This window comes from Hipposideros armiger, unplaced genomic scaffold (assembly GCF_001890085.2).
Source record: "Hipposideros armiger isolate ML-2016 unplaced genomic scaffold, ASM189008v1 scaffold_317, whole genome shotgun sequence".
In the NCBI taxonomy this organism is placed as follows: Eukaryota; Metazoa; Chordata; class Mammalia; order Chiroptera; family Hipposideridae; genus Hipposideros; species Hipposideros armiger.
The window spans coordinates 972,286-981,809 of record NW_017731667.1 but is presented as its reverse complement, the minus strand read 5'-3'; positions in this window follow the sequence as shown (position 1 = coordinate 981,809).

The following is a 9,524-nucleotide window of genomic DNA, read 5'->3' as shown; positions in this document are numbered from 1 at the left end:
ATTGTCACATTTTTCTATTTTCCATTTGTATTACAAAGCCTGTCACTACAAACTCTGAGGTGCACCAGCTGTATGTCGATGTGTGGGGGTCAGTGATGAGAACAGATTGAGGGGACAAAACCTATTGTAGCTCTATCAGTATGCAGTTGAATGCTGCCAGTAAGATCATTCGTGAGAATCTCTTAGCACAGCTCCTGGCTCATGGTAAGCATGCAATAAATGGTAGCAGTTGTTTCTGTTATTGCTGCTATTTTTATGGTTGTTATTTTTACTCACCCACACATACCATTTTTATTAGAGGTTCTAGAAGGAAAAAACCGGGCTACTTTTTCATAGACATACCAGTACGCTATGTAAAGTTGCTCTTTTTTTCTCAACTATGGAACATAGCCTCCTCAAATACTTTATTACCTAAAAGTCTGTATGCACATTATATTTTTCCCTTCCTCATCATTACATTTGCTGTCTTGCCATCTCCTTTTCTTTTTTATTTTAAGTTTTCTTTTGTTTTTTAAATTTTATTTTTTTTATTCTACAAGAAGTTGGTATGTAAATAGTAAATCTCATATCTGTTTTCAGAATTCAGGGGGAAAATGCTCTGAAAAATACATCAATTGAGAAGCAAATTTTTTAAAAAAATATTTTATATTTCTTTTTTTTATTTTTTTGGATTTCAAGTAGGAGGGCATTTGTTACATACCAACTAGGCCTCATAATAGTTATGCCTACCTCACAAATTTACTTATTAAATGTGGTCTGGGGTATACTAGGAGGCTAAACATTCTAACTTCTAAAAAACTCAAGGCTTTTCACCTTTTCATTGTCCTTTTACCTCTCAAAAATAAAATTAAAGAAGAGAACCAGAAGGTGTTGCATTCAGTGGATGGAATAAGGGGATTCTGAGTAGAACTTAAATGGAGCCAACAATCATATGGCTCTTGCTATTGCATTTCTTTGAATGACCTCTTCTTCCTTTCCTGTCATGAGGAACTGATGTTATAAGATAAGCCCATAAGAAAAGATGCCCTCTTAACGTCCCACTGCTGCTCTTTGAGTAGACTAAGTGAGATCCAAGTAAGGCCCAAGGGAAAAGTAGGACAGGACCACTGGACTCACTTTTTCACTGACTTCCACCGAAAAAAACAAGATTGTTTTGTTTCTTTGTTTTTTCCTGAATATTGTGACTACCAGTGTGGGATTTGTACCTTTTGAGGCTAGAAAGGAAAAAAAAAGGTGCGGGGAGGGGCACATTCTTTCCTTTTAATGAAGACATACAGAAGAAAATGATTGAACAGAGAAACCTCATTTTTATGCCAGCAGGGTCTTCTCCTTGTCCTGCCTGTGGCTTCTATTATTCCCCAGTCAGGTAACAGAACAAATGTTTCAAAAATTTCTAACACTTTAAAGCAACTTGTTTTCATACAAAGAGAGAGAATGGGATTTTAGAGACAACTTTTTTGGGGGTTTATTCTTTCTCTTTATTTTATTTATTATTATTATTATTATTATTATTATTATTATTATTATTATTATCATTATTGTTGTCGCCAGGGGGTTGCGAGGGAGGTTTCGGCGGTGAGATGCCCAGTGTAAAAAAGGCACACAGAGCCAACATGAGGAGGAACTAGCGTCTTTAATCAGCAATAGCAACTGTTATGCAGAGGTTTTAGGGGAGGAGAATTCACGGGAGTGTGCATGCTCCCTCCTGCAAGTGCAAGTCATGCTTACATAAAGGGCTTATGTAACCAGAGCCTGACGCCTGCGCAGCAGGCTTCGGAATCAAGGTTCGTTCGTCCAGGGTCAGGGTACGTATGTCAGCCTTCACCAATCTGGACAGCCTGGGCCCTGTGCCCAGGGCCTCTGCTCATGTGCACCTGAACGTGCCCAGGCCCTGGAAGTCCACCCCTTGCAGGGCGGCGGTTTGGGACTTAACCCAAAGAACGTGTCCCTTTGCACAAAGGCCACAATGGCAATACATAGAGCAACAGAAAACCACGAGGCTGACGGCGATACGTGTCAAGATAAAGCCTGCCCATCGCCATGAAGGGCCAAGGGAGTTCCACCAGTTCTTAAGGGGGTCGTCCTGCAGGGCCTGGATCACCTAAACCTCAGTGTCTATCTCCTGCAAGGCCTCTGTACCTTTTGTTGGTGGTCCTGGATGTAAACACAGCATTCAACATGCAAGAGGGCACATGTCCCCCCTTGCGCAGCAGTTAACAGGTCTAGGGCCATTCTGTTCTATAAAACCACCTTTCTCATTTTGGCTGTTTTGTCAAGGATTAGGGCTAAAGAGGCTCACGTGATGTTCAGGGCATTCACGACGAGTTAGGCAAGGGCTTCCACCTGTAGCTCTACGTCTATCACTCCATCCCCTGGCAACAAGATAGCCAAGGGATAAAACCACCAGGCCACCCGCTTTTCCTGGTGCCAGTGATGGTAAACCGGGTCCCAATTGGCTGGCCTCTGGGGCAACATGGGCAGGAGATGACCATAAATAAAGGGGTGCCCCCAAGTGCAGAGGCCTGTCCATTGGGCCAGCAAATATAGCCAGCCGTGGCAACCACAAACCCAAGTAGCATCACCTGGCAGGAAATCAGTGGGTATTGTTCCCACTATACGGTGTCCATCCTACCAGCAAGTAGGGTCTGTTACAACAGTAACATTGAGGCAGAACTCCTCAGGTAACCAGCCCACCATACAGTTTGGAAACACGGGGTGCCATTGTTTGACATACAGGGGGGCACGGTTGGACAATGCCACATGAATCCCCGCCAACCACCCCCAGCCATTGTCCACAGCCTTGCCGAAGAGAGGGGGTTCGTTGTGGTCTTGTTTCCGCAAGAGGGCTTCAACAGCACGGTGGTGAGTGTTCCCTTATGGGCTGTTCCAGACCCAGTGCTGGAGGTCAGTCCAGTTGGTACCGGTGGCAGGGGCGACTCACCAGGGCAGTCCTTCAGTGGTCTCCGCTGGCAGCTCTGTGCACACCCAGCAGTGCAAGGCGTTATGCACCCGGGCAAAAGTGTGCACCCAGGATAGAATGCTGTTTTCTGTAACTAACCTGGGAGATACGACAGAGCAGATAAGAGATCATCATGGGTAAGTCACGGCCTTCCAGTAAAATATAGGCTATGTGCTTGTCCTGTGATAGCACCGTAGCCAGTATGGGGGCAGCTCCTGGTCGGTGGTACCACATCTGTGCTCCATGGGTTGCTGGTAGGGGGAAAGGGGTTAGGTCCACCATGTATAGGGGTATGGGCCAAAGGCATAGCACAGGGGTCCCTCATAAGAAAGACCCACTTGCCTTGGCTGGTAAAGTCACTTGTACTGTGAAGGGCCAGCACCCAAGCCAGGGCGTGACTTCAAGCCCTTCTCTTGACCCTTGCCCAAGGCTCAAGCAGGGCGACCCAGGGTCCTTGGGTGACCTGAGCCTACTAAGGCCAGGTCTATTCCTGCATCCGACCAGGGGCCACTGTGGATGAAGCACAGTGGATGAAGGCAGGATTACCATCCCCCTGTAGCCTGGGCTGTACATCCAGGTCCCCAGTGCCCATGACCCATAGGAATTGCGGGAGTCCCTCAGTTACCTTGTCCAAGGGGGCCTTACCAGTTCTTCTGTGGCTGCTCGTTCAACAGGCAAACAGCTACTGGTACCTGGTTTTTCCAGTGTTTCAACCTGGGGGTGAATACCCTTAACTTGTCCTTCAGCAACCTGTAAAAGCGTTCAGCCATACCAGCAGCTTGGGGTCGGTAAGGAACGTGTAGTTGCCATTCGACATCATTGTCCTTCGCCCAGGTTTGAACCTGTGAACCTGTAAAGTGGGTGCCTCAATCACCAGCAATAAGCAAGGGCCGGCCATAGACAACCAACAAGTGCTCAAGGCTAGGAGCATGTGTCGTTGTTCTGCCTGGGCCACAGGGTAAGCAAAGCCCAGTCGGGTGGCGGTGTCTACTGCTGTCAGGGCGTAACAGGCTCCCTGGTCTATAGGGAGCGGCCCAATATTGTCCACCTGCCATTCTTGTAGGGGCTGCGCCCCCCAATATATGGGCCCCATGGAGTTGGTCAGGCGCCTTCTCTGGGGGTGGTGCTCTGCGTACCAAGGACACTGCTGAAGAGCTTGTTGTGCCTCGGCTCTCATTAGCTGTAAGCCCCAGAGGGTAGCCACTAGCCCCATGGTCTGGGCACCCACCTGGCCTAGCTTCTTGTGAAGCCAAACGGCCATGGTGGTGGACCCTGAAGCCAAACGGCCATGGTGGTGGACCCTGGGGGCGCCACAAGCAAACGTGCTCACACTAAGGCATCAGCCACATCATTGCCAGGCGCCTGCAATGGCCTATGGCCTGAGACATGGTACACAGTTACGCCCGTGCTCTGGCCTCGTCTCCTAATGTCCTTCCAGAGGTCCCTGCCCTATAATGGGTGGTGGCTGACCAGCCACTCTTGGGCTACCCATCAGGGCAGCCACAGCGTCTGGTCCCGATATACAGCCCAGCTGTCAGTGCAAACATGTACCGGGCCAGGTTCCTTAGTCAAAACCATCCAGACCGCCCGTAACTCGGCCCATTGACTAGGATGTCCAGTACCTGTGTCATACCGAAAGGTGTCAGTGAGGGGTTGTAGGGCTACAGCCGCCCATGTCGGGGGCTGCCCTCGGCAAGACCCATCTGTGTACCAGGTGTCAGCTGGCACTGGGGGCTTGCCCTCCTCAAAGGGGCTGGGAGTCTCCCTTGTTTCCATGGCGTCCTCTGCTTGCTCAGAGCAGAAAGCGATGGGCCCCCAAAAAGTGTGTAGCTCCTAGGTCAATGGACTAGTGGAGAGCTGAGCTCGTTGTTCTAAATAAGCTCCCCATTTTGTTAACGTTGGTGTTTGTGCCATGCCAGTTTGCGGATTTGTTGCCCAAGACCGTAGCCAGCCTTTCACTGGATAAGTCGTTTGCACCGTGACCGGTGCAGACCCGTAATGCTTTCACAGGCTGACAGGGCAGCGTACACCACTGCTAATTGTTTTTCAACCAGGTAATACTGTTCTTCGGCTCCCTTCCAGAGCTGGGACCATAACCTGATCGGAGTCTTCCATGCGTCCTGTTTCTCCCAGAGACCACAGCCAAACCCAGAGTCCTCCACCTGGACAGTCAGGAGGAATGGCAGGATTGGGTCAACGACCCTTAGGGTCTGGGCCTGGGCTACGGTGCGTTTTGTTGCCCTGAACACTTACTTGGCTTGTGAGGACCAATCCCAGTGCTCCCCTTTGCAAACCAACGAATGCAAGGGTCACATTAGCATCGTCAGATGTGGTTTGAATGTTCATGAGAACCCTAGTAGCCCCAGGTAAGTCTGTAACTGCCTCACCGTCTCCAGACAGGGGTATACTTGAATCTTACCTATAACCACCTTAGGGAATACTTTTGTCTTACCCGACCAAATAGCTCCCAAGAACTTGATAGAGTAGCCAGGGCCGTGGACCTTGTCCTCGTTGATGGCGACCCCCAAACTGTTAGGGCATCTTGGAGACTGCGGGAGGCAGTTTCCAAATCTGCAAGAGAATCAGAGGTTAACATTATGTCATCTATATAGTGAAACAAGTGCATGGTCAGGGGCTTGGTCCATGTAGCTAATTCCTGTGCTACCAGCCCATGGCACAGGGTTGGGCTGTGCAGGTAGCCTTGTGGTAACACCTGGAAGGTCCATTGTCTGCCTTCCCAGGTGAAGGCAACTGTTCTTGGCTGGCAGTGTCAATGTCAATGGAGAAAAAGGTGTTGTCCAAGTCTACCATATAGTGGAACCGTCCCAATTCCTGCAAGAGGCGGTCCACCAACTCCATGATGTTTGGAATAATGGCATGCAGTGAGGGGGTCACCTTGATCAGCTCCTGTTAGTCCACTGTCATTCTCCAGGAACCGTCTGGTTTCCGTACTGGCCAGACCAGGAAGTTGAAGGGGCTATGGGTGGACCATATGACACCTGCCTCTTCCAACTTCAAAATAATACGCCCAATCTCCTCATGCCCCCCGGGCAAGCGATATTGTCTGATGTTAACCACTCGGGTGGCCTGTGGCAGGTGGAGGGGTGCAGGCTGAGGACGCCCTCTAACCACCATTTTTACAATGCACACCCACAGACAGAATTCCCCCACAGACGTCATGACAGTCAGTCCCCTGAGCACATCCACCCTGAGGATGTACTCAGCAATAGGAGACACATAGACCTCATAGGCCCTGAGGGGGAGACGTCCGACGCCCAGGGTGAGAGAGACTCTATGCATTGTGATGTGTCAGCCACCATACCCCTCAATAGTGGCTGTTGGGCCCTGAAAACAGTCTGGATTGCCACATATGAGGGTGCTGTCTGCCCTGGTGTCCATGAGGGCCAGCACCTGCTGTACATTCTGGGGGGACCAATATGTGGTGAGTTCAACATGTGGCCTCAGGTCACCCAGCTCCCCTGTCAACTGGGTCCCTCGGCCCACTCCCTAGTCAGGGAGGAAGTCAGCTAGGCACAACTCCTGGGCAATCCCCTTCTGTTCCTTCAGGGGCAATGTTGGTGAACTTCTGCTCAGGCAGTAGCTTTCACCAGAGGGCCAAGAGGACCTCGAGGGTCTAATTTTTCCTCGGCCAGCCCAGTGGCCACCAGGTCAAACCATATTTGCCAGCGGCTCACCTTAATAGGGTCCCCCCCTCTCCCTGGTCTTAGGGCGTGGTTTTCATAGGCCGTTTAGGGGCATGGGGGGTGACTCATGCCCTTTCCGGCCACAGCCCACACCTGCACCTTCCAGCCTTGCCGGCAGAATTCCATGTCCCCCAGTCTAGCCAAAGCCTTTGTGACCTCATGCACGGGCTGGTCTGTATAGAGAGCTAACAAGGCAGCCATAGTCCCAAAACTTCCCAGAGGGCCGCTAGCAAGGATAAGGTCTTTCATGCGGGCTGTATATATCTCTTCATCAGGACTGTTATACTTGTAAAGCAAACATCATCTGCCGCATGCCCATCTCCCGTATGACTTGCACCACGTCCAAGTAAGTGGTCCACTTACTCACATGCTCCGGCAAGTTCCCTCCATTGTCCCAGACTGTGTGGGCAGCAGCCATGAGCCAGTTAATTAGGGTCTGATTACAGGCTTGAGAGTTGGTCTGGGGCATGTTTTGCAAATGCTGCTGCAGGGAGGGCACTGTCGTGACACTAGCCAGCTGTGCCATCTCAGTGGGGCTTAACTCTGTGTTGTCCACCCTATTATCCCACAAGCGCAACAACCAAATGGGGACTGACTCACTCAGGTGCTGCTTGCACTGCTTTTCTAGCTCTCGCAGCTCCATGGCCATGTAAACGGTATAGGAAATATGTCTCATGGACTGTCGCAGTCTGGTTTTTCCACCCCCCAGGAGCCAGCAGCTCCTCAACTTCCACCCTTTGTTGCATCACCGGTCGGGTGGGTGCGTCATACCAGTTCCGGTGGGCTGCTAGCCCGGGAGGGCACCTTCGACTCAGGGGACCCTTGGAGCATGTGTTCAGCCACTACCAGGTGTTGCTCCAAGTCCTTCTCCTGGCGCTGTTAAGTGTTGCACCCGGTATGTGTACCACTGAATGTCTCGACTAGCATGTCGCAAGACTGCTAGGAACATCGAGGCCACCCTGCCAGCTGCCTCCCCGTATGCCAGAGGGACCTTTGGCTCCAACGCCTCCAGGGCAATCCCCCAGGTGGAGTCCACGCCAGCAGGTACGCCATGGCCAGATACAAGAGGGATGTCAGGGGCCACATCTCGTCTACCTGGGGCGGTCCTTTACCGGGGAGGAAGGGGCACTCACCTCATCCTGCCAAGGACTATGCCAAGTGTCGTCGCCGGTGGGTTGCAGGGGAGCTTTTGGTCATGAGATGCCCAGTGTAAAAAAGCCAATATGAGGAGGAACCAGTGTCTTTAATCAGCAATAGCAACCATTATATAGATGTTTTGGGGGAGGAGAGCGCATGGGAGTGCGCATGCTCCCTCCCACAAGTGCAAGTCATGCTTACATAAAGGGCTTATGTAACCAGAGCCTGGTGCCTGTGGAGTCAAGGTTCGTACATCTGGGGTCAGGGTCCATATATCAGCCTGCACCCATCTGGACAGTCTGGACCCCATGACCAGGGTCTCTGCTCATGTGCCCCTGAACGTGCCCGGGCCCTGTCAATTATTATTATTATTATTTTGAAAAGCCTATTTGGGGTACTAAAAGAAGAATAAGACACAAACTTCATTTTCTTAGAGCATCAATCTCATGTTTTGTTACCCTAATTCAATGAAACTTTCTCCCTTCCTTTCCTTCCTTCCTTCCTTCCTTCCTTTCTTTCTTCCTTCCTTCTTTCCTTCATTTTCTTTTTTTTCTTGCCTCTCTCCCTCCCTCCTTCCCTGTCCCTCTCCCCTTTCTTCCATTCTCCCCCCCCCTCTCTCCTCTTTTCTTGTATTATTTGGTGACTTTATATTCCTATGTATTTAAGTATTAGAGGCACCCAATTAAGATTCTCTTTTCTAATGCATTCTCATAAAACTTATTCATATGCAATAGTTGTAACATTAGTATAGGTCCTTGCTTCCTTGTAGTCACAAATATGAAGACTTAGATGACATTTTCTTACACCCATATCTACTATTTTTGTATTTTCAACAAAAGTCCTATTTTTCAAAGCATGCAACTTAACTCTTTTAAATGTCCTAATCTCATACACATCACTTTTCTCTTCAGACTAACAATATGACACTATTTTCTGGGGAATTTTGGCATTAAAATTTCCATTAAAAGGTCATAATTTTCTTCAGCTCAATCTTTAGATAATTTACTGCATAGCTTAATTTGGCTTTGCTCCTATTTGCCATGTTTTGAAAAGCAATGACAACACGGTCCTCTCTCAATTGCTAATGTAAAAAGTATAATTTTGATCTGGGTTTTATTAGCCCTCTTGCAGGTTCACAAATAGTTGCAATAAACAAATTAAATAAATAGCCAGAAAGATAAAATAGTTTTCTACATATTAAAATTTGAGCAATGTCTCAAAACATGTCTGTACTTGTTCTAAACATTGTAGGAAATGCCTTAAAATGCTCATTTCCTAGTGAAACAAAGAGAGAGAGATAAACAAGTAATGATTCAAAAGTAGTATGAAACAGAAGTAAGGAGGTTTTTCCAGATCATGGGTGGGTGGGGGAGAATAGGAAGCCCAGAAGGCTTTTATAAGAAATACTTGAGCAACTTTATTAAATACTTACCTGATTTTACTAGTACGTATGGAATGCCTCACTCAACCCCACTCTGACCCACTCTAACCTTTAATTAGTATTAAATGTATTTTAAAACTATGAAACAAATATTTTTCATATTAGAAGTTCTAAGTTACCCTGTAACTATAGAGACCTACAGAGTCAGGACTACCCCAAGAGATGGGAATTGACAATCTTGTATTAAAAGAAGTGTTTAGAATTACAGAAATTATTGCAGTCCAGTGCTATTAAAAGGTCCAGTTTTATTGTTTCCTCAATCCATGACCCCATTAATCCTCTA